This window comes from Parasteatoda tepidariorum, chromosome 2 (genome assembly GCF_982258835.1).
Source record: "Parasteatoda tepidariorum strain Cologne lab strain chromosome 2, Ptep-v5.0, whole genome shotgun sequence".
NCBI classification, from domain to species: Eukaryota; Metazoa; Arthropoda; class Arachnida; order Araneae; family Theridiidae; genus Parasteatoda; species Parasteatoda tepidariorum.
In genome coordinates, this window is record NC_141756.1 from 31,811,362 (window position 1) to 31,836,361 (window position 25,000).

The 25,000-nt window shown below is 31.2% G+C and overlaps 1 protein-coding gene and 1 long non-coding RNA gene across 2 annotated transcripts in view; both read left to right on the plus strand.

Annotated features, from left to right (window-relative positions):
* Nucleotides 1-25,000, plus strand: part of LOC107443221 (uncharacterized) — an 89,861-nt gene that overhangs the window by 39,825 nt on the left and 25,036 nt on the right. The window lies entirely within an intron of this gene.
* On the plus strand, nucleotides 17,347-18,434 carry LOC147814912 (uncharacterized). The gene is made up of 2 exons (XR_015430778.1): nucleotides 17,347-17,538; nucleotides 18,350-18,434. It is a non-coding gene; the product is annotated as an uncharacterized LOC147814912 (long non-coding RNA).

Consider the following 25,000-nt stretch of genomic DNA (forward strand, 5'->3'; position numbering starts at 1 on the left):
TTAACAGTCTATTTAGTTGAAACGTCTTAGCAGGTAATTATTAATCCATAGTTGCACTTCCTACCATCTATATCCCCAAACAACCCAATTCTCAAAATCACAAAAACATTGAAAAATTTAAATGACCAAAAAGAAATTTATAATTTACTCTCTTGCCAAGGATTTTAGGAAAAAAAACTTATACAATTCATGTCAAAATTGATCATAACTTTTGTGAGTTTCACTCACAGAATAAAAACTTGACAAAATATCCTTAGATATATTTGCGACGATAATACATTGAAAACATACATAAAATTTTATATAAAAGTTAGAAATATCATAGAAATATAAAAACAAAGTCACATTTACTTTCTATGTCTGAGATTATAGTTATGGGTGTTATTTCTATTAGTTGTCGTTTTATTAGAATTATCAGTGTCTTGTTTGTTTGCATTTGTATCACAAAGGTTAGGGAATACAATTTTCTCTGGTATTTTCGCTAAGCGATCTACGTGCACCATCTGTGTCCTATTGGTGTCACAAACATCCTCAATTTCAAAATTTACAGGTGATCTTTGACTTTTAACCCTAAACGGACCTTTATTGGGCTTAGCAAATTTTTTTGTTAACCCTTGTGACAGTTGAGGAGTGTACACATATACAATATCGCCCACCTGGATATCCTTTATTTTGCTGATTTTGTCCCGCCTTTTTTCTTGTTTGGAAGCAGACAGCTCTAAGCTTTCTTTGGCATATTGAAATGAATTTTTCAACCTTAGTGACAAATCATATGCATATTCATGGTGGTCAGCATAAGTAAATTTCGTATCATTGGTTAAGATATCCTTAGGAAGTTCTATTTCACGACCATACAGTAAGGATGCTGGGGAATAGCCTGTAGAAGAATGGATAGCACTACGATGAGCCATTAGGGCGAAAGGTAAGTGTCTATCCCAGTCATTATGTGTTTTATTGACAAGGTGGCTGAGTGAATTAATTAGCGTCCCATTTAAGCGCTCGACTACACCATCACTCTGTGGGTGGTAGCTGGTAGTGGAATGTTTTTTAATGCCTAGATAGTCATATACCTGAACTATTGCCTTCGATAAAAAGCTGGATCCACGATCGGAAATGATTTTAGATGGAACACCATGACGAGAAATAAATTCTTCCAAACTACGTGCCACTGTGTCAGATTTTATATCGGAAGTCGCAAATGCTTCCGGGTAACGGGTGAAATAATCACTCATTACTAAGATAAATCTATTGCCCGAGTAAGTTGTAGGGAGAGGGCCTAAAGCATCGATTGCTATACATTCTATAGGTTTAGTTGTAACTGGTATTCTCTGCAAAGGGGCTAACCTGTTAGGTTTGTGGGCTTTTTTTCCAATACAAGAATTGCAAGTTTTTACATGGTTCAAAATATGTTTGTACATTTGGGGCCAATAAAAGGACGATTTTACTCGTTTCAAGGTTTTTGTAAATCCCTGGTGAGCAGTAGTGGGTGAATTATGACATAAATTTAACACTTCTGTTACTAAGGTTAAGGGAAGAACTAATTTATCAATGCTTTGACTTTTTCCATTTTTAGGGGTACAACATAGGGTATCATCTTTAAGGAAGTAAATTACTGGCATCTCTGACAAAATATTACTACCAGTTTCTATTAATTTAAGAATTTTAATACAATGTGGATCCTGTTTTTGATGGATCTTCAATCTTTCTAACAATGCTGGGGAAAATTGAGTGCTAACAATATTATTAGTATTTTCTACATATCGAGATAAGTAATCTGCGGTCAGATTGGATTTTCCTGGTTTGTGAATAATTTTATAGTCAAACTGTTGTAAGGTCATCACCCACCTCGCAATTCTAGATGTAGGGTCTTTTACATTTAAAGCGTAGGACAAACTAGCTTGGTCACAGTATACCGTGAAATGTTTTCCATATAAATACTGTTTAAAATGGGTAACACCAAAAACGACACCTAACATCTCTTTCTCAACTGTCGAATAGTTTATTTCGGGATTTTTAAGTTTCCTACTGGCATATGCGACGGGATGGAAAAATTGATGTTCATCTTCCTGACACAGAACGGCGCCTAACGCATATTTAGATGCGTCAGTAAATATTGTAAATGGTTTCTGGAAATTTGGCAAACTTAAACAAGGCTGTTGTGTTAAAACAGTTTTTAATTTATCAAACGCGGATTGTGTTTCCGGAGTCCACTGAAATTTACAATTCTTTTTAGTTAGTTTAGTTAATGGCAATGCAATTTTTGCATAGTTTTCTATGAATCTGCGGTAAAAACCGGTAACTCCAATGAAGGACCTAACCTGATCAGAGTTTTTGGGAGTTTTAAATTTTTCTACTGCACTAATATTGTCTTTATCAGGAAAAACTTTACCTTCGGTTACTAAGAAGCCTAAATATTTTATTTTTGTTTTTAGAAATGAGCACTTTGACGGCTTTAGTTTCAATTTGTGCTGGCGAAGGCGTTCAAAGACTAGTTGCAATTTATTGTAATGTTCTTCTTCAGTTTTCGAGGCTATTATAATGTCATCCAAATATACGGCTATTTGTAAGGGTTTTAAACCTGATAAAATTAAAGACATTAATCGTTGGAAGCTGTTTGGGGAGTTTTTTAACCCAAAGGGTACCCTATTCCATTCGTAGAGACCGTGCTCGGTGGCAAAAGCGGTCTTATATCTGTCACTAGGATGAATTTTCATTTGAAAAAACCCACTGCATAAATCTAATGAGCTAAATAACGTTGCGTCAGCCAGATTATCCACCAAATCAGTAATGCAGGGTATGGGAAACGAATCGGGTAAGGTTTTTAAATTTAATTTCCTGAAATCGGTGCATAAGCGGTATGATTGATCTTTTTTCTTCACTAAAACCACGGGGGCTGCATATGGTGAATCACTTGGGCTAATTATACCAATATCAAGCAATTCATTAATTTGTCTATCAAGTTCTTGTTTTAGATGGTGTGGTACTTTATAGTGACGTTGCCTGACAGGAATGTCATCTGACAAATCAACTTTGTGTAACAGCGTTTCACATCCCTCAGATAAATCTGTGACCGAGTGAGCAAAAACATCCTTGTAAACTTTTAAAAATTCCAACAATCTATCCCTTTGTTCAGCATCTAAATGATCAAGCTGAAAATTTCCACCCCAACACTCAAAATCCTCTCCAAGTTGAGCTGTGTCAATGCTATTACATTTTTCTTTATTTGATACAAACAAACATTCCATTTTAACAAGAGACGCGTTTTTATTAATATGGATAGGGGTTTCACCTACATTCATGACATTTATAAATAGTTTATCAGAAGCCAAGGAAACAGTCCTTGCAATTAAAAGATTGTCTATATTTTTGTTGGGCAAAAGAAGTATTTGTTCAGTATGTTTAATTAATTTGTTTTTAGAACGAACAGGAACTGCTAACTGCGAGAAAGGGGGTACAATTATTTTCTTATTTGCATAAAAAGGAATTCCCTCCTCTGACTTGCAAGCATTACAGGTATCATTAGAATTTGCATACATTAGATTCACATTAAGCTCATCGTTTTTCAAAATTTTGTTTTTACAATCTAATATCAGTTTATTTTTACTTAAATAGGGAAAACCCAATATCATATCATAATCTCTAGAAAGTTTAGGTAGGACAAAAAAATCTGCCGAAAATCTACTAGTATCGATTTTGAAACTCAAATTTATTGATTTGTTTATGCTTACACGACCTCCATTGAAATTCTGTACCTCCACTCTACAATTCTTTTGTTTACTAGTCAAACTTAATTCGTCTAAAATGTGTTCGGAGATTAAATTTACAGTAGATCCAGTGTCTAAGAGAGCAAAATAATTTAAATTTTTAATATTTACTCCTATAATGGGAAGGTTTTTATAATTGTTAAGGCTGGGGACAAACTCTGGGCTTTCAACCGAAAGTGTACTCCTTTTTATATCTTGATTTAAATTCTGATAATCTTTAAACACCACATCGGGGATACCAACAGAGACAGGTGGTGCAGCGGTCTCTCCCCCAATTAGTTTAACCCTTTATTCTTTTTAAAACAATTATCCAATGAATGTCCGCTACGGTTACAGAAGTTACAAAATGGAATTCGGCAATATTTAGCTATGTGGCCTAATTTGTTACACTTAAAGCATTTTTTCTTTGACTGAGCCTGAAGATGATTATTAACATTTCGCGTCCTGTGTGAATTTTCTTTATTTGAATGAATGCTCTGTGCATTTAGTTGAATTTGCATATCATTTAATTTTACAGTAAGCTGTTCAATTTTATCAGTAAGACTATCTATTTTGTTATCTGATTTTTCTCCTGCTTTAGCTTGTATAGTAGCTGCTAGCTCTAGCGGTTCAATGACCTTAAAATTTTCTTCGAATGTTAGTGCATGCTTCTTAAATTCATTATAGCTGTTTAAAGCTGTTGAGGCAATTCCTCTCAGTAACTCCACCCTCAGACCCTGTTTAGCAGCTGACAACAAGAGTTGTTGTCGATAATCCTCAAATTCAGTACTATTATTATTCGGTACACAGTTGTATGATATACCTTCTAAGCGGCTAAAAAATTGCCTGGCATTTTCGCACGGCAGTTGATATGCCTGTGTAAGTTTAGTGATATTTGAAGCCATGTTTGACTTCGTCTCAAACCTATCCCTTAAAGAATTAACTATTAAATCAAAATCTTTCGCTTGTTTTAAATTTCGTTGTGTGTTTATAAATTCTTGTGCTTCGCCAGTGAGGCGTAAAGATAGTGCTAAAATTTTATCATTTGCATCCCAGTTGCAGTATTCTGCAATGGAATTGAATTTGTCGAAAAATCTGGAAAAACTCGAATTCCCATCAAAATTAGGGATAACGGGTAAAAATTCTGAGATCGTGTGGCTTTTGACCACAGGAATAATATCAATTCTGTTTGCTGCAGCAGGATCCGAAGACGAAGTGTCTGACCGAGGTTCTGCCATTTTCGATAAAAGGCTTAACTAATAAAATTTATAAGAAATTTCCTACACCTGAAACGCGCCAAAAATTTACATAAACTTAAAATAAAATCAAAGGCTTTAATATTTGTGACTATATTAAACATAAAATAAAATCCTGATTGATATTACAGATGACGTTTATCTATTACATTCAATAATTAACCCTATCAATTTATAACACGTGCAATCCATGTTTTCTTGTAAAAACTCAAATATCTCATGAAAATCTAAAAACATTCCTACTACACAAAATATATAAAACAAGTTGGGATATAGTTTTTAACCCTAAACCTAAAAGTACACGTGATTGACTAAGATTATGAGGAGTTAAGATTCTATTCAATTCTCAGAAAATGAACACAATTATACAATTAAATACAATAATCCTTAACAATAACAAGAGAGTAAAAATGAAGCATACGCAGATGTAGTGCTTCGACAATAATAACGCGATCATGTAGCAGTAATAAAAATTAATTTAATCAAGATTTAAGCAATCATTCATATATATACTATATATATTATTAAAAATTATTTTTGGTAATCACAATTAAATTTAGCATTATTAATTTCATATTAATTAAAGTTAACGACCAGCAAGTTAATTTTTTAATCTTAAGCATTAACACGTGGCCGCTGGTCAACGGCACCAATTTGTTATATCCTATTTTTGAATAGAGAAAAAAAAAGTAGATTTAAGGAATCAAGAATGATTTTTAAAAAAAAAATAATTGCGTTGTGAGAACATTTAACTTTAACTAACAAAATTTATCAGATATAACAAGTAGAAGTAATTTAAGTTAATTTAAAACTATTAGCACATTTAAATTTACAGTAATAATAATCTTGGTGATCTGGAAGATAAAAGCAAATTAAATTTTAAGGATTCACATCCAACAGCATCATTAATCCAGACTAAATATTTTTATTCAAAGAACTTAATCATAATTCAAATAAGTTTACAATTTAAAAATGAGTTGCTTCACTGCTACATAATTTACATTTCAGTTCGACAGGTTATTTAAAAATAATCATTTCTCTTTAGTTACGTCATACCAAAATTATACAACAATAAAAAAAATTACGGGCACATAAAAATATATTAAAAAAAAAGGTAAAGGACTTATCCTAGAAGCGCGCGTGGCCGGCCACCCCGCATCCTTCCACAGATCACGTTTTGATCTCAGTCGTCAGCAGCAGGGAATACCTAAAATCGAACTGCCGCTCTTTCCTCCCGCTCATGTATTCCTCCGCACCGAAGGGTGGCGCTACTCTCGCTTTGACTATTCACACCTGTGAATGAATCCACTCTCAAGCAGGGGTGAAGGAAGGAATATTGGAAGGTGTTGAATGATAGGGGTGTAAGTGAAAATCAGATGTGGTTGTTGATTAAGGTAAAAAAATATAGATTAAAAAAAAATGAGATTATTTAAATTAAAACGCGGTGCCCAAAAAGAATTAAATAAAATTGTGCCCATAAATAACTAACAAAAATAACTTAAACACACCATCATAACAGAGGAGAAAAAATGACAACTTCATCGTATCAGTTAAATTAATTGGTAAATAGGCGGTATGAAAAATAGAAAACCAGTTTGAATGGCCGATGACACACGAACGTGTTAAGTTTTAATCGCCTTCTAAGTTTTGTTTTCTCTAGTAATCACAAGTTTTTAGTCAATCCCACCTTCATCAGTCGTGATTCATTAAATTTTGATTTTTTTTTCCTTACCTAAATATTAATTTATGACCCTTAATGTGTGTACTCGTTTTTTTACTTAAATTTCATCAAGGATTTTAAAAATATACATTAATGTTGAACTTTATGAAATGCCCTGTTTAAGTTGAAACCTTTTATTGTTTTTAAATGAAATTATTACGACAACCAGTTTCGACAACAATGATTGTAATAGGATGATTTGAATGCAGTCATCCAACTCCATCCAAACTCAAATATGTTATGCAGTTTAAGTAATGATATTTAAGAGCTTTAAATCTGACTCTCAAAAAAAAAATCGGGATATTACTGAAAAATATTGTGATTGGAGCGCGTGGTTTTTATTTTATTTCATAATCGTTGTTCAACAGCCGACCCAATTTTGGGTTTACTGTTACCAATGTTCAACAACGTCGCCTTGTAATTTTGTACCCAATCCAGAAGACAAGGGAACTCTTGGATCAAGTGTTGGGAAATTTTTTTATTGAAACTAACCCGCGTTTGCGTTACACGAAGAAAAAAACCACGAAATCCTATAATCCGTCTACCGTGGAGGATATTTTGCATCAGCACTGTAGTAGGTGCAAGCCGGGTGCGGAATTCGTATCGACCAGCCATTATTGGGATTCGAATCTGGTTCACCTCATTCGGAGGCGAATACTCTTTCCCTTGGTTCCATCTTCACTGAGTATTAACTCTACAGGATGTTCCAATTTTATTGATTGGTACCAATTTTATTGTTTTGTCTAAATTTAGTCATCTTCAAAATGTAAATAGCAATTCGATCGTAATTTAAGGAAATAAACGGTTTTTTTCTCTTAATCCGCAATGATTAATGAGAAGCAACCATGAGGGTTGATCAGCAACGTAAACAAGGGGCGGAACTTTCCAGTTTTTAATTATAAAATTACAAAACTACGGAGTTGAACATTACTGGTCGTAAACCCAAAAATTGGATCAGCTGTTCTACGACGGATATAAAATAAAATAAAATCTATCTATTATAGGCCTGGATAGTAGGGCACTGAACCCATGCCCAAGAGTTCGTGGGTTCATCCACAGCCGGCCGAAGACTGCCCGTGTAGTAAATGGTGACTGATGCAAGTTAAATCTATCGAGTTGCAAAGTCGTCCATGTTCCTATAACAAATCAATACCTCTGAGGGTACTGAAACAAAAATTTCCTTGTCTTCTGAATTTGTTCAAAATTACAAGGTTACAGAGTTGAACATTAGGAGTCGTAAACCTAAAATTGGGTCGGCTGTTCAACGATGGTTATAAAACAAAATCTATATTTTAAATAAGGCGAGTTAAAAAGTCTTTCTCACAGTTCAAATAAGGGGAAAAATCAAAACTGTTACTCGAGTAACCAAAAGTAGATTACAAGACAGGATGTGAATATTAAAGTGCAAGAGCGTTTAGTTTAGAATAGTAAATTAAGAAAAAGACTTCGACAAAGGAATAACATAAAAAGATTAGTTGAAGCGCTTTATGTTACACACACACATATATATATAGGGAGGGGGGAGGGACTCCCCCCACTCTATAGGTACTGCCGCGGTCATAATTTTACTTCTTATAATCTTAGCTTAACTAAATTACGCCGAAGGAAAAAAATGTAGCTTTAACTTAAACTAAACTCAGTGGCGCGACAGCCCCTAGGGGGCCAAGGCCTACTGGGCCCATCTCAGTTTTCTTGACATTGGGCTCTGGGGTACAGGAGCAGATGTTCCAGTTAGGTGGTCAGCCGAACGCGGAACCCCAAGTGTTTAGTTCCCAAGCATGCTTGGTACTCATTTGTCTCCCCACTTAAGCGATGAAAGGCTGAGTCAACCTTGCCCGGCCTGAGGATCGAACCCAGGACCGGTGGCACGGGAGCGCAAAGCACTACCACTCAGCCACCGGGCGTCTAGCTTTAACTTAAGATAATTTAAAATCTGTTCTCCTATTTATATCCAATTATGTTAGAGGCTATGTGTCCTTTTCGCTCGCACTCACTTGTTTTTTCCTATATTTTAAAAACATGAATGTAATTATAAATGGATGCAGAATTTAACAGAGTATTTATAGTTTGTCTAAGCTAAGAACTCCCCCCGCCACATGGTCTGAGGCCGTCTGCTGCTATGGATACAAGAATAGCGTATTCCAGGGAAGGTAGCTAGCCGACCGGCCTGTGGAGGGGTTAGGGAACTGCCTTTGCACCAGAAAGGTTCTGGGATCGAATCCCGGGCAAGGCATGGATGTTCTTTTCTTCTCTGTACTATCTGTCCTTACTGTGGGAGCAACGTTGGCCCACCTAATATGGTGCCCTTGTAAGAGAGGCCAACAAATCTGCCCTGTTAATGTCCGAATTGACGAACAATGTTAACACAGGAGGGCATTGGGGGGGAGGGAAGGTAGCTTCTCTTCACTCTAGGGCTAACACAATAGACTGGAAAAAAAGTCCTCTTACTCTCGCTGAATCTTAGCCAAAATCTGTCCTAAGCAATGACCCCACATCCCTTGAAATAGTTAGACCTCGTTACCATAGTCACCGCCAAGGGTCTTGACAAATGGCTAGGCGAGTTTTTACTTTAGACAAACTATACATTAATTAGTTCATTAAACATTTTTTTAGAAAAAATTGCACGTTGAGACATAAAGGTTTGCCACCCCTGGACTAAACCATCCGACAGAGAGCAATGAAATTTGGCATACTAATAGTTCGTCGCACGAAGGTTACTGTTCACATTAAAACATTATATTACAAACCGTTCGAGCGAAAAACGGATTGGAACTTACTTGCGTCATGTCCACTTAATTACATGTCGGATAATCGAATAACAAGCTTACACGAATGGAACCAAATCATTTTGTATGCAACTAATGTTAAACTTCCCCGTTTAAACTGACATTCTTTGTTTTTTGTCCCCGCCTAATTGCATGAAGAAGAGGTACTGAAATGAAAAAAATTTGTTTATTTTGGAGAAATGCTTCACTAACTAAAATGAAATTTTCGTTTTTCAGTTAAGATAAGGATACAATAGGTGGTCACTTCAAAAGGGTCCTGTTCATTAGTTGGTTTAAACAGGTGTTAGGGGTAAAATTGAAAAAAAAAAAAATCTAATCTTGCTGCTAGTTATACATTGAAGTGAGCGACGAGTGTTTTACCCCTCTTTGAATTATAGTTTGTTTACGGTAAGAACTCCCCCCGCCACTAAATCTGAGGCCGTCTGCTGCTAAGGAAACAAGAATAGCGAATTTCAGGGAGGGTAGCTTCTCTTTACTTTAGGGGAGTTTTTCCCAAACTTATGACTTTTGTGTACCCTTTCTAAATTTTTCGTAATGCTGTGTACCACTAATAAAAAAATGAGTGTATTTTTTACTATAAAAAAAATTGCACAAAAGTTAAAAATCACAACTGGCTGTTGACACCACTAATTATTAACTGCAAACTCCGCAAAAAATAGCAAATAGAAAAATACGTAATCTTAAATTCTCATGGCTAGCTTTGTTTTTAAATAAGTTTGTTTGAAATTTTCGTTTATTGCAAGATATTTCGCATAAGGACGCGTACCCTCGCTAAACTGTTCCCGTACCCCTGGGGGTACGCGTACCACACTTTGGGAAACACTGCTTTAGGGCAATATGAAGAAAAATGATTCCCTTTCTCTCCCCCACCCGAGACAAAATATATCCTAAATAGTGACCCACACCCCTATTTGAAATAGTTATACCTTGTTACCATAGTCACCCCCACAGGTCCAGACGAATAGGGGAGTTCTTACTTTAGACAAATTGTACTTACTTACACATCATTTAGAATTTGTAAAAAGGTACAGAGTGATTTGTTTTGTAGTCAAGATTTGTGGTCCCCTCCTGGTGCGCTATTAGCTTTCATAAGAAAAAATTTCAAAAACGTAACAAATCAGTATACAGTGTGTCTTTCTCTTAAGTAAGAATAATTATTGCTTAATCCAGAGAATAACTCCGAGAATGATTGCAAGTTCAGCAAGAAAAGGATGGATTTGAATTAATAGAGGGGGGGGGGCAATGAATCTGGGAAACGATATATTAAAAAAAATTCCAAACTAAAACAGCTCATTAATTTGGAAATTCTCAAGACGAGGTTAGAAAAAAAATTTAAAATAAATAATCTGACTATACGTTTGAGAGGAATACGCAATTATTCATGAAAGTCTTAATAGAAACTGAAAGGGAAAATCTAATTTTGATAAATTGACGAATTAAACGGGTATAAAAATAGTCTTCAATTATAGATTTTTTCGGAAGGGATCAAATAATATTTTAGTACCTAACCTATATACACTGCTGGACAATTGCTAAGGACGGATAACACTATCATCCATAGCAACCATAAAATTAAGGGAAGCAAAATGTGGAAAATTAGAATAAGTGCGGGATATAGTAAGAAGAGGTATGCGTATGCAAATTTTTTTTCCACGTCTGTTCATCACGTGATAGCGCTGATAAGAGCTTTAAAGGTTTTGACGCGTGTGGAGAGTTGTTGTTCCAAGTCAAAGTTTTACAGGAAATATTTAGTTGACGAACTTGAAATTTTCGGCATGTTTTCTTGATATCACTTAGATGATTTTAAGCTTGGCCGAATTATTGGAAAGATCGAAGAAGGGCGAAAAATAACAGATGTTGCCAGGGAGTTCGACATCGCTCACAGCGTTGTTTCTCGGCTGTAGAAATCATTTAAAACTACTGGAATGTGTAGTAGACGGCACGGGGGAGGTCGTGTTAGAAGTACGACTCCTGCAGAAGACAGATACATCGTCCTATCAGCAAAAAGGAACAGGCGCACCACAGCTCAGCAGGTGGCAAATCAATTTCTTGCTGTCCCAGGAAAGCAGATCTCCCGAAAAACTGTTGCCAGACGTTTGAGGAGGGAAGGACTGTATGCCCGCAGACCTGTTGTGTGTGTCCCATTGACCAGACAGCACCGTACTGCCCGTTTGCAATGGTTTGCAATTGGACTGAACAGGACTGGGCATGCGTACTATTCTCAGATGAGAGTAGGTTCAGTCTGTCATCGGATTGTAGACGCCAACTGATCTGGCACGAGAGTGGTACTGGTTATCGTCCAGAAAATATCCCGGAAAGGGACCGATATCCGACATGCAGTGTCATGGTGTGGGCCGGCATCATGATCAATGGCCGCATGCGCCTACATGTGGTTGCGAATGGGACTAAGACGGGTCAACTATACATTGATAAAGTTCTACTTCCTCATGTTCGTCTTTTCCGTGGTGCTGTCAGTGATAAATTTGTTTTTATGGACGACAACGCAACATGTCATCGAACACTCGCTGTTCAGGATTGTCTAAACAGCAAGGGTATTCAACGCCTCGTATGGCCATCACGTTCTTCAGATCTAAACCTCATTGAAAATGTTTGGGATGCTTTGGGGAGGCAACTTTCTGGTCGAAACTATCCTCCGACAAGCAAGAACACCCTCATCCGTGCACTGACAGAGGAATGGGATAAATTTCCTCAACAGCTGCTGGATAATGTTGCGCAAAGTATGATACGACGTGTAGAATGTTGCATCACACTCCACGGTGGACATATTCCGTACTGACACCTTTCTTCAAGTTGCCTGCTGACATTTAGATGCATTGTTCCATTTTTCCGTACGCAGCATCAAATGAAATTTTTTTTTCGTTCAGATGTTTCATAGCTTTTGTACTTTCCAGAACAATGAATATTCTTTATTCTAATGTCTGAACAGTCTGGCAACTATATTTTATCCTACTAGGCCTCATGTCTCGCTTAATGTTATGCTACATTGCAATTTGTGATCCGTCCTTAGCAATTGTCCAGCAGTGTATTATACTATTCACTAATATTGATTTATTTTTATATAACTTTAAATGACATTTATATTTTATGATACTAACACAGATACTATTAATCAAAATTGTTTATTGATCATAAAACTAAGTTTATTTAATCAAAACACTATAATTTGCATTAAATACCATTAAAAATAAAGGCTGGGATTCAACTGAAACAGTCTTAAGACACGCCAGTCGACGTATGCGACGGTCTTAAGTTCGGGAAGTTACGCCTATCGTCTTAAATAGCTATTCAAGTGAAACACTTGCGTCGTATCTTAAATATACCCTGGCTTAAGACGGGGATTTTGTTACCTGTTTCTCCCTACGATTCGCGATCGCAACACTCGAATACGCCATCTGGAGAGAGACCGGCTTCATGCCTTTAGCCCTTCTCCCTTCCCTCTCCTCCTCTTTTCAGATATATAGGAATGTACTACGATATTTTCCCTTTTCTTAATATTTTTCCTTTTTACTTAATAAAAATATTTTCTAAAATTTCCGTGATACTTTTCTTTAGAACTATGTTTAATGTAGTTTTCAGTTCCATATAGATTTTCAAGTTAAAAGATTTTAATCTATATGAAAATCAAGAGAGAAACTAACGTACTTCCTTTCTCTACGACTTTCCACACGCTAATGGAGAAAGCATGTGAAGTGTTGCCATAGGAAAAGAGTTCTGCTCTACGCCACCTGCAGCCCATTTCGATCGCCAATCAGCAGTGACGTCAAAATATTTTTGTCCAATCAGATTCTTTTGCACAGTGAATAAACAAGAAAAGAAAGCTACAAGCATATATCGCATCTCGCATAATAAAGCTTCTTTAAAAGCTCCATGATTAGTTTCCGTTTATTAATCGTTGATGTTTTAAATTTATTTGAAAATAAAAATATAAATTCGAAAAATGTTTACGAAAACAATAGTGATTGCAGAAATTTTCAATGTGATCCAACGAAAGAAAAACAATTAAGATTTGAATAAAATCATACACATATCTAATAACAATTGTTATTTTTATTATTAATAGTTTTAGTTCTAAGGTGTTTAAAAATTTTAATAAATAAATTTAATGATGGTAGTAAAAGAGAAAGAAAAAACATTTATTTATAAAATAAATTAAAAAGAACCTTTATTTTGTGCATTGAATTAATTTTTAGTTTCCTATTGGTTAATGCATAGTCTTATAAATGAAAAGTAACATATTTCAAATAATTAACAATATCAATATTAACTTCAAAAATTACTGATGCTTATTCTAAGGTAGAAAGGCTTTATAAAATATTTAACTATTTTGCTAGACATGAGAATAATAATTTCTCATAGCACATTTTATATGTATAAAAACAATATTTTTATACAACTCAATTACAAATAATAATTTAATTATCTATGCGGTGCTGTTTGTTGTTGAGTGTACTTTTGAATTAATTGTTGTTAATCACTTTAAAAAAGAAAAACAATGAAGCTAATGACTATTAATATTTTAATAAATGCATTGTCGTATGCTACTTTTAATGAGATTAAATCGTAACACTGAATCCTACATTAGCCAAAAGTAAATATGAGATATATGTTAGTTGAGTGTGAAATTGTTTATTAGAACAAATTCTTACTCTTAAGAATGACATTCATGAGTATAAGCTTATCAGTATGCTTTAATTTATCTTGTGCCTTTTATATATCGATTTCTATCACATTAAGTTAACCTGTCCCTCTTTTAGCAGAAATGCACTTCAAGGGGAATAATTTTTGGAAGAAAAAAACTTATCTTTTAACATGATTCAAAGCACTTTATTCTCAAATGAATACCATTATAAATTGAACAAAAAAGCTGGAACTTAATTTAGTAAAATCCATATTATAGTTTATTTCTAAAGTTGCTATCAGTGCTTCTTGCTTCTTTTTAAATAAAAAACAAACTTTAGACCACTAACTTTTCAGATAATAAATTAAAAATAATTGAAAATAACTATGAAAATAAATATAAAATTTAAAAAGACTATATTGATATAAAATTGGAAAAGACTATAATTCAATACTACTAATCATTATTCAGAAAAGTAAAATTTCTAACTAATTAACTCTGACTTAATTTATGTTATTTTCTAAACTTGATTTTTGGTTTAGAATAAAACTGCATTTAACAGATATTTTGAAGTTAGTCAAACTTAGATTTAATCATATTATGATAGACTTTGAATTAGTAGGTCAGTACTCAATAGATTTTAAAATCGGTTATATATTATTGATCTTTTTTGCGAGAAAAATGTATTTCGATAGCCTAAGTGCTATATACAAGTTATTTTATGTATCTAAACAAACTGACTTAAAAACCATATTTGATAACTACTTTATGCTAATCTGCAAGAACTGAAAAATTTAAAAAATTATAAATTTCAATTTACTATTAACATGTACGCAACAGTAAAAGATAGACTACTTCTGAATCTTATTTACGTAATATAACTTTAAATTTTTCTCAATTAGTGAAATTTTCATTACAAATATTAATACTAATAGTAATTTTAAATATTAATTAGGGTTTTCACCACTTGTCATTTTTTAAAAGAAAAAAAAAACATTTAGCAACAGAATTACAAGAGCTAATTTCTTAACCCAAATTTATTCAAGTAAAATCAAAGAGGAATAGCTATCAAAATATAGAAATAATTCTGTTAAAAATTTTCAAGTCTCATCTTTTAAATTAAATACCATGAAACAGTAAATGCGCTTGAAAGTGCTCATGAAATTTTTCCATGATTTTGAGTTTAGAATATTAACGTTGTTTTTCGTTTTTAAAAATTTTATGTTATTATTCAACATTAAGAGTTCAGCATTAGAGTTAAAATTCACCATTAAAAAATCATTAAGATTATTTTTATTTTATAATTTTACCAATTGGTAACATAAATAATGAAATCTGTATAAAAAAATATCTGTTGAGAAATGCCTTTGGTATATTATCCAAGATTTGTTTCAAGTACTCATACATAACAGCACTTATTTATGGAAATTAGTATGCTCTTCGTAACAGAGAATACAATACATATATTTTGCATACTATATGTGATAAGGCAATTTAAAATTTGATCACAGTATTTTTAAAATTTTTGATACACATATAAAACAAGTCATCAACTAAATACTATTCATTTAACATAACCCAATAAAGAGACCTATAAATCCTAAGTAATAAAAACTAATTGCAAATCTGCAATTAGTTTTTATTAATTGGGATTTAATTAAAAAATTTAAATAATTGTTTGAATCAATTGTAAGCACTCTTACCTAACAATAAAAGACAGTCTATTCAACTTCAGAAACAGGCAATAATTGTATCCTGATCTTCAATCACTCCTGGATGTTTTAAAACAAGCCAACAAATTTCTGCTAGAGTGTATGGCAATTTTTTATTACACCATCACAAAAGCATAAATTACCAAGCTTGTAAGCATTTCACTTCCTAATTTCTGTAAAGTTTACATCCATAAACAGCAGTTATGTCTGTAATAAAATAAGTTCACACAGCCAATATTTTTTGGGAGATTTTCGGATCGTAATTTATTGCCAAGTCTCGGCAATTTCTGGGCAGCGGCCCACGAGAAACAAAAACATCACAAAAAGAATAACTCGTAGCCACCCACGGGCAAACATCTACATGTTTTTTTTTCTTACAAAAATTTGCAAGTTTAAAAGCTATTTGGGACTTCAGCAATTGTAGTTGGCATGACAAATCATGATACAGAAATAATCCCATATTTTTAATGAACATATAAGTTTAAAAAATCAGTAATTGTATTTCTAAAATTGTTAAACATGTTTCATGATAGGATTTCAATAAATATATCTTTATACAAAACCAAATTTTCTACAAAAATAAATAATTTAAAAAAAAACAATGAAAAAGTTATTCTTAGTTTAAAAGGTAGAAATTTAGTGCATTTTGTAGTATTAAATGTTAGCAACAGTTAAATCTAAAAAGATAAAGAGTTAAAAGTTATTAACAATTAAAATGAATAATAATTATTATAAACCAAGAATCATTAAGGGGTTTAAAATTTTATAAACCTAAGAACTCAAATAGATTATCCGTAAGCATATCAATAAAAAATAAGCATAATTTATAACTGTACAATAATAAAGATAACAAAATGTGTATCGATACAATTTTAACTAAATTTCGTAAGATTACTCGCTTTGTAACCAAATAAATTACTTACGTATGAAACGTGTACTTTTAAGAAAAATTTATATTCGATAATAGCTTTAGTTCAAAACATACAGCAAACAACTTTGATGAAGATATAAAAAATAGTCAAATAAAATTTACATACAAAAGAGTTTAATATGCACACATTAAACAATAGAACTCTTACGTTTTACTTCAGTTCAGGAAAAATAAAATTAAACATACTTTTTTGTTTACAGGAATAAGAGTAAAAATAAGGTGTTAGGTTCGTATTTATTTATCTTTTTAAAACAAATTTTGTAGACATTATTACTAATAACAAGTGCAAGACTGATAAATGAGAAGGATTAAATCAATAATATTTAAGAATTAACAAGTAAGTTTTGTTTCATGATCACCAACGGATCATCATAACAAAACAACACAAACGCCATATTGGATTAGAGCGTCTTAAGTCAGTCGAACCACCCGTCTTAAGACCGATTTGTCATTTTCAACGTAAGTGTTTCAGTTGAATTGAAATTTACGAGATTTCCCATCATGCATTGCGAAAGTTACGATTTCACCCGTCTTAAGACGAGTTTCATAGATATAAGGAACCCGTAAAAGGAAGTGAAGGTCCTATCTTTCCGGTGGCAACGAAAAATGGGTTACTTTTTTCAATCATCGTGGCGACTTTTTCTATCTGTTAAATCGCCACATCGCCAGTGTTCGTGTGCTTTGTTGTGATGGCTTGTTAATTTCACGTGTTGAAATTTTACTGCATGGGATCGATATCTAATCTGTTGTGGTAAGTAAAAATTATTAATATATTAACTTTTTGTATTTATTTTTAGCTAATTAAATGTGAAAACATTGCATAAATGTTTATATATTACGTTCTATAAAGCGTAAACACCATTCTCGTGTTATTTTCCAATGAGAATGAATTTTATAATGCATTTATAACTCCACTCTTTTAGAAAATTATTTTTATGTGCTTAGCATTAATTGATTGAGTGGTTATTGTTTAAAAAATTTGTAAAATAATTTGTACAGAGGGAAATTTCTGATAACCTAAAAATGTTTTCATATTGGAATATTTATTCTACCGAATGTTTTGATCATTAAAAATGTTTTAGTAAAATCTGCGATAATATAGCGAAAATGAGCTTGCATAAATTTTAGGAAATTATATAGTCTGTTATTTATGCACAATAGTAAATGAACTTATTTAGAGATAAATGCTTGTGTTTTGTGCTGTTTGTCATTAGAATTTAGGAACAATACTAAATTTTACATTACGAATAGTTTATAATATGGAGTATTAATATATGAAGGTTGTATTTAGCTATATTAAGAAAAAGTGGTGATTAAAGTTAAGAGTATTTTAGATCTACAATTCATCTTTATATATTTCTAAATTTCCTAGTAACTATCATAGGAATTGTATGCCTTGCATTCAAAATTGATAGATGAGATTAATGTATTTAAAATAAATAAGTTAACTCTAAGAAAGAGTAACAACATTTTGTGATTTTTTATCACTGTGAGAAATTTATCTCTTTTGACGTTGTAATTTTTTAATACAAGTATTGTTGATGTTACTTTTTTTTCTCTAGTGGTTCATGATTCATATATAGGAATGACTGGAAGCATGTCTGTGTACCACATACAGTTGGCTGATCGTGGAGAAGATAAACTTGGTGAAACAATAGCGAGAGAACTGCCTATTTAGAAAGTTTATTAACCTTTCTATATAGATGTTTTTAAAATGGTTTTCTTTTTATTGTTTTTTCCAAGTTCAGTATAACAGCTAAAGCTCACCTGCAAACTTGGCTAGATATTAATTACTTTCTAGGGTAAGTCATTCATTAACATTTTCAAGTACTTATAAGTTTAAGAATGTTCTAAAAAACTTATTACTACATTAGCTATATTATGTACCTCTTACTGCAATTAGTATTGCATTGATATGACATCAATAGAAGTTTGTTAAGTGACATTTTTACAGACTCCCGAAACTGGTAAGTTCCCATTTTTGGGTAAAACATTGCAGTTTTATCAAAATATTTTTAGTTTAATTTTGATCTTTAAAGATATGAAAGTTTTCTGTAATTCATATATTATAATCATATATATTATAATTATATTGCCGATTATTTATAATTTGGCCTTTATATGGATATGTAAATAAACATTTGGAGTTTTCATTCTCCATTTAGTTGTGTGCATATAATCATATCATGAAATGTAATCCAAAGTTCTGATTCTCGTATTTATACAAAATTTATCTGCTGTTTGGGAGTAATGTTAAGGTTATTGTTTCTAATTTATAAAAATTTAAGTATTGTTTTTAAAATTGTACATGATTAAATGATCAAGTTATTGATGATAATTTAAGTTCTTTAACTCTTTTAATGCACATTCCATGTATTGTTGTAAAATGAGTAAACATATCACATAGAATTTCAAGTATATTGTCAATTTTAACTGGAAAATATTGCACTTTTTCTATTTTGATAACTTGAAAAATCTCTAAAATTCCTTTTGTGTAAAATATGTAGTACATTCTGTGACAATTATCATAAAATGTATATTGTTTCGTAAAATCTACTGGATTTTTTCCTATCCCTGTCGTTCCAACGCAATTTTTCAGAGGAGAGTTTCGACAATTTGAAATATAGTTATTAAGGTTTATACTTATGTATATGAAACTTTTTTTTTTTTGTATGCTGGAAATTTATTTAAAGAAGAAAATCTAGGCAATGAAATTCTATAAACCACATTAACTTTTAATATCTTTCTATTTTTAAGTCTACTCTACTTGGTTAAGCAAACTAAAGTTGATAAATTTATTGTGTTATATTAGTTGTTATATGTTCTTGAAAGTTTAAAAAAAAGTTTTTTTCTGTAATGCTTAAGCACATATTTATGTGTCTAACTATTTGAATCTTAAAATTATATTATGCATTTTATGGCTTGTCTTTCTCAGATTAATATTACTGTCATGCTTAGTTGGTAAGTTTAAACATGTGTCCAATGTTCTGTATGACACAAAATTCTATAAAATGCAAAGACACATGTTTTAAATGTGTTTTTAAGATATTGTTTTAATAAACTTTGAAAAAGTTACTATTAATCCTATAAATAATATTTTGGAGTTGTGAACACCTAATTAAAATTATTTGTAGGCTTTAAATGAATGGCAAATATTATTCTGAATTTTTGTTTTATTTTCAATTGCACATTATTTGTGAAAAATATATATATATATATATATTTTTTTTTATTTTTTGAAAACCCAGACAAAATTTAATAATTTTCTCTTCTAAACTAGATTCTTTAAGCATGTATAATATAACGTTAAAAATTAATAAAATAGATTTTCGTATAGAATTATTGGGTGAATTATGTTAAACTTCCATTTTTAAATTAGATGTTTATTGTAAATGACAGTTTCTTGGATTGGGTAGATTTACATAATCAGTTTTTTCTAGCCTGACAAGAGCCTTACCAATCCTGGTACTATTTGAATGTAATGTTTGAAGAAGCTACCACTAAGTAATAATTTTTAAAACCGTTCTATCAAGGAAAGAATCCTTATGTGCAAAATTCTTATTTATATTTGTTATTTGTATCTAAAACTATTGTTTGTATGGTTATTAATACATTTATTTAAGAATATGCATTTAGGTGAAGTGTATTTAAGTTGTGATGTCTGTCTACTGAAATTTCAGAAAAATGAGAAACTGTGCAACTATTTTATTAAGTGAAGTTTTAAATTGTTCACATAACCAGTAGTAATTTTGACTTCTTTCATTTATTATAGCTTCGTACTTAAAAAAATTTTATTGAAGTAAAAATTCATACCCAATGCACCTACAAGATGTTGATTACAGTATCTTTGTACAATAAATAAATAAAATTAGTAAAGATATTTGTTGTTGTTTTTTTTGTTGTAAATAATGCTTAAAATATTTAATTAAAAAAATCTGTTGAGATATGTTTTGAGTTATCACTTTTGAAATTTGAAAACAGTGTGTAAATATCAATTTGCGATATCTACCAACTTAAAATTCTACACTTTTAAATTTTATTGCAATTTTTCAGATAAACTTTCTGTCCTATCTTCCTTAATATTAGTGCATTTTTTAAACGTTTGATCTTCAGGTAATGAAATAGTTTGGGAAATTCTATACAAAATGCAATCAGATCCATTAAAATGGAACAATTGCTCAGCAATAACTCTACTTGGAACAATTTCTCTGCTTCTGAGAAATTAGCATCTTGAACACTTTTCAGAAGAATACAAAATACATATTAAAAATAAGCATAATATACTCAGAAAATAAAGGTTTTACTTTTTTTTAAGGTACATTTCAATAAAATTATTTTTTTCTCTTGTGAGATAATGGATGTGGAATTTTTTAAAATAGCCTAGAAATAAATGAAATATTTTGAGTACTTTGTATGCAATTTTTCTTTAATTTATTAAAATTAATTAATTATGACGTTCTAAAATAAATTTAGGAAACCTTTACAAGTTCAGACCATATACATATATACAGCTGATTTTTATAACCATTTGAGTGTAAAAGGGGGTCTTTAAATCTTGTTTTTAATTTATAATTTTAGAATTGTTTTCAAAAATAAAGACAGAATTAACATTAGCGGTCGCAGATTAATTTTCAAACAAGGAAGAAAATAAGCTTCTTGAATGATGAATCATCATTGAGGAAAGCAGGATTAAATTTAAACCTGATATATTTCAAACATTTGCCTTTCACATCCTCCCGGTTTTCTTTAGCAACCTACCAAGTTTTATTGTTTTAAAATTACGAATGAATGATTTTTCAGATTTTCATAACCTTTCTGCGTTAGTTTCGTTGAACTTTACTTAGCAACACATGTATGTATTTTCATTTAATTTTGCGCATCCTCAAAAAGTATATTAAAAACTGTGGTAACGGAGCTTCTTATATATGAGCTTATCAAAATATATGATAGCATACATATAAAAACTTTAGATCTAATAATTAAGTACGAATACAAAGAGTTTGAAAATTTTGTTAAATATTCTTCCCCAAATTTGTGAAACAAATAAATTTTCTAAAAATGTTACTATTCCGTTCTCACCTGATGCGTGTAGAAGATTCGCATCATAATGTATGTTTGTAATTATTAGATTTAAGATATCAATAAAAACTAAGAAAATAATTATGGATCGCATTTTTCTATCATCCTTTGTATTTTGAAGCATTTTGCAATTTGATCCTCTCGAAATCCGCTGCTTCTCCAAATTATTTTATGGTCTAATAAAGTATTTTGGAATACATTCGATGCAAATATGTCAAAAAATTTCACGCGACGTATAAAATTAACCAGTAAGTAAATATATAAAAGATATTTTGTTTCATATTAACTTTATTTCAACAATGGTTAAAAAATATAATATTAAATGCAGCGGGAACAATTTTTCAAAGAGGCATTTTTTTTTTTTTTAGAAACTAGCTAATTTTAGATAAATAATCTCTTTGCCGAGAACAATCAAAATGTAAAAAAGCTAAATACAGTTTGTTTGTTTTTTTCATTCATAAATTATTTCCGAACAGTTTTAAGAAAATAAAGACATTTCATCACATACATTTATTATTTAACCGTGTAATTATTAGATATGGAATGACCTTAAAAGCTAAAAGAATAAAATTGCATAATCTGCCACTTACTATTGTTATGCATTTGACGCAATCCGGCCTTATAAAGTCGAAACGAAATTTTTAAAAGCTATTTGATAATGAAATAAAATAGTTTTCAACACCAGCATTTGCTGAAATTAAAAATAAAAAAAATCGTATGCCATATTTTACATTAATTAGTAGTAAAAGAAGGATACATCGTCTGAAGTGGAAATTATTAGTTAAAAATTCTAAGAACATTCATCATAGTCTATCAAGTTTTATCAAGAAATTAATCCTTGAAACAAATCAGAATGTAAATTTTGAATTCGATAATGCTGTAAGTTATTTAAAATTGTAAAAAAAAAAAAAAAAAAATCAGTATTGAACTTTTAATTTCAACAAAGGTGTTTTTAAAAATTATTTCTCTGTATCAGTGGAAAATAAAGGTAATTAAAAGAAAATTTATCTTTCGTAAATAGCATCTAACTCCAATTATAAACTAAATAAATACAACAATTGAGAATGATGCATAAATTTTGTAGTATTATTAAATTTAATCTTTTATTTTGCTAAATTACATATGAAATATATAAATTTTTAATTCATAAAAATATCATTTTATGGATTTAAAGAAAGAACTTTAAAAAAAAATCGGAAAATTTTGAAAAATTTTTGGGTTATGGCACGTGCTTCCTTAGGTCCCTTTCCTGGGAATTAATGATCCAAAGAAATCAGAAAATAAATTTCGAATTCCAAAACATCCTGCCAGTTTCGTAGATAATTTGAATACTACGAGACAGAATTTATTTATATTACCGTGAATGAAAGAAATTGGTGGTTGTTAACTTCCACCGGTGAATGTTGACAATAACATAATCGCTTTGGTAAATGTCCGAATTATATACTAGCTCTAGTTATGTGCAACTACTCGATATACATTTGCCCGGTATGCCCCATATCAATGTATTTTAAAGGTTCAGTGCCATTGCCCGGTATGTCCTACATCGATGCTTTTTTAAGGTCAAGTGCCACTGCCCAATATGCATTGAATCGGTTCTCCGAACACTGATGTTTCACCCAATCTATCCCACGATATTAAAATAGCGAATAAATAAAATAATATCGACGAATAAAGTAATATCTAATCGGATAAAACAAATATTTCGGACATTCACCAAAGCGACTATGCGATTGTTGGCATTCACCGGTGAAAATCGACATTCCCTTGATTTCAGTCATCCACGGTAACAATTATGCTGATATATATATATATATATATATATATATATATATATATATATATATATATATATATATATATATATATATATATATATATATATACGAAGAAAAAGAAAACAATAAAAAAAAGAGCATTATTAAAATCTGATAATTTAATTTCAGTCACGGATAGCATGTATGTCATCAAAATCATAAAAGACCAGTTAGTATGCCGTAGACTAAATGGGGAAGTAAGGATATTATTTGGGTTACTAGATTTATTTGTTTGACTAATTGGATTATTACTATTTTTCTAATTAATTATGAATCCATTTAAGCTGTGATTATCCTCAACAGTGATTCCTAAGATTTTGATAAAATTCTGACTGAGACATTTATTTGCGACACCAGAACATGAAGTTTTTAATCAGATTGCGACTTCATGTGCCACAAGCATTTTTAAAATATATGAACAGAGTGTTCCGTTTCCTCGTTCTTAATATTAATTGTTGTATTTATTAAGAATTTAATCTAAATAGTACGCAATTAATTGCGTACTATTTAGATTAAATTCTCAATAAAATAACCTATAATTATTGGGTAATCTATAATTATAGGTTATTTTATTAAGAATAATTATAGGCTAACCTATAATTATCGGAGACCGATAACTATAGCAAAGAATATAGAGGGGTTCTATAATCAGGGGGGGAATTCCAAAATAGAAAAGAGTATTGAAGAAAATGAAACTTTTACAATTTAAATAATGTTTTTTCTTCCTTTCATAAAACTTGAAACAAAAATATTTTTTTAAAAATAGTTTAATTTGTATAAAAAAATTCCTTGATGTTATGTTGACATTTTGCTTTACACTTACCTTTAAAAGTATTTAATTACGAATTGAATTGTAGTTTTTGTTGATTTAGTTGATTTTACTGTGCTTGAACACTATTTCGAGAGCACAAAGCTTGACATCAAAGATTTTCTTTTCCATCCACGCTGAAAATGCCCTAAACCTACTTCGAAGAAGCATTATTTACATGCATTAACACATTGGTCACATATACATGAGTTGGTTTTCAGATATTTAAATTTAAACAAAAGGGGGAGGGAAAAACATTTTTCTAATTCTTATACTATTGAACTATTGTTTTAAAAATTATCTTGTGTGTGTTAATGTTAGCCTTTTCTGAAAAAAAATGGTTCTTCGAAAATTCGTTGTTTTGACGCTTCAGCTTTTTAACTTCTTCTGAAGAAGGAAAATAAATTATATTTAAAATTGTACTTAAAAGAAACTATAGACAAAGGCTGCAAATAAATTTCATGCATATTAAAATTTAAGCGAGAACGAAACATTATCTGTGAAAACCA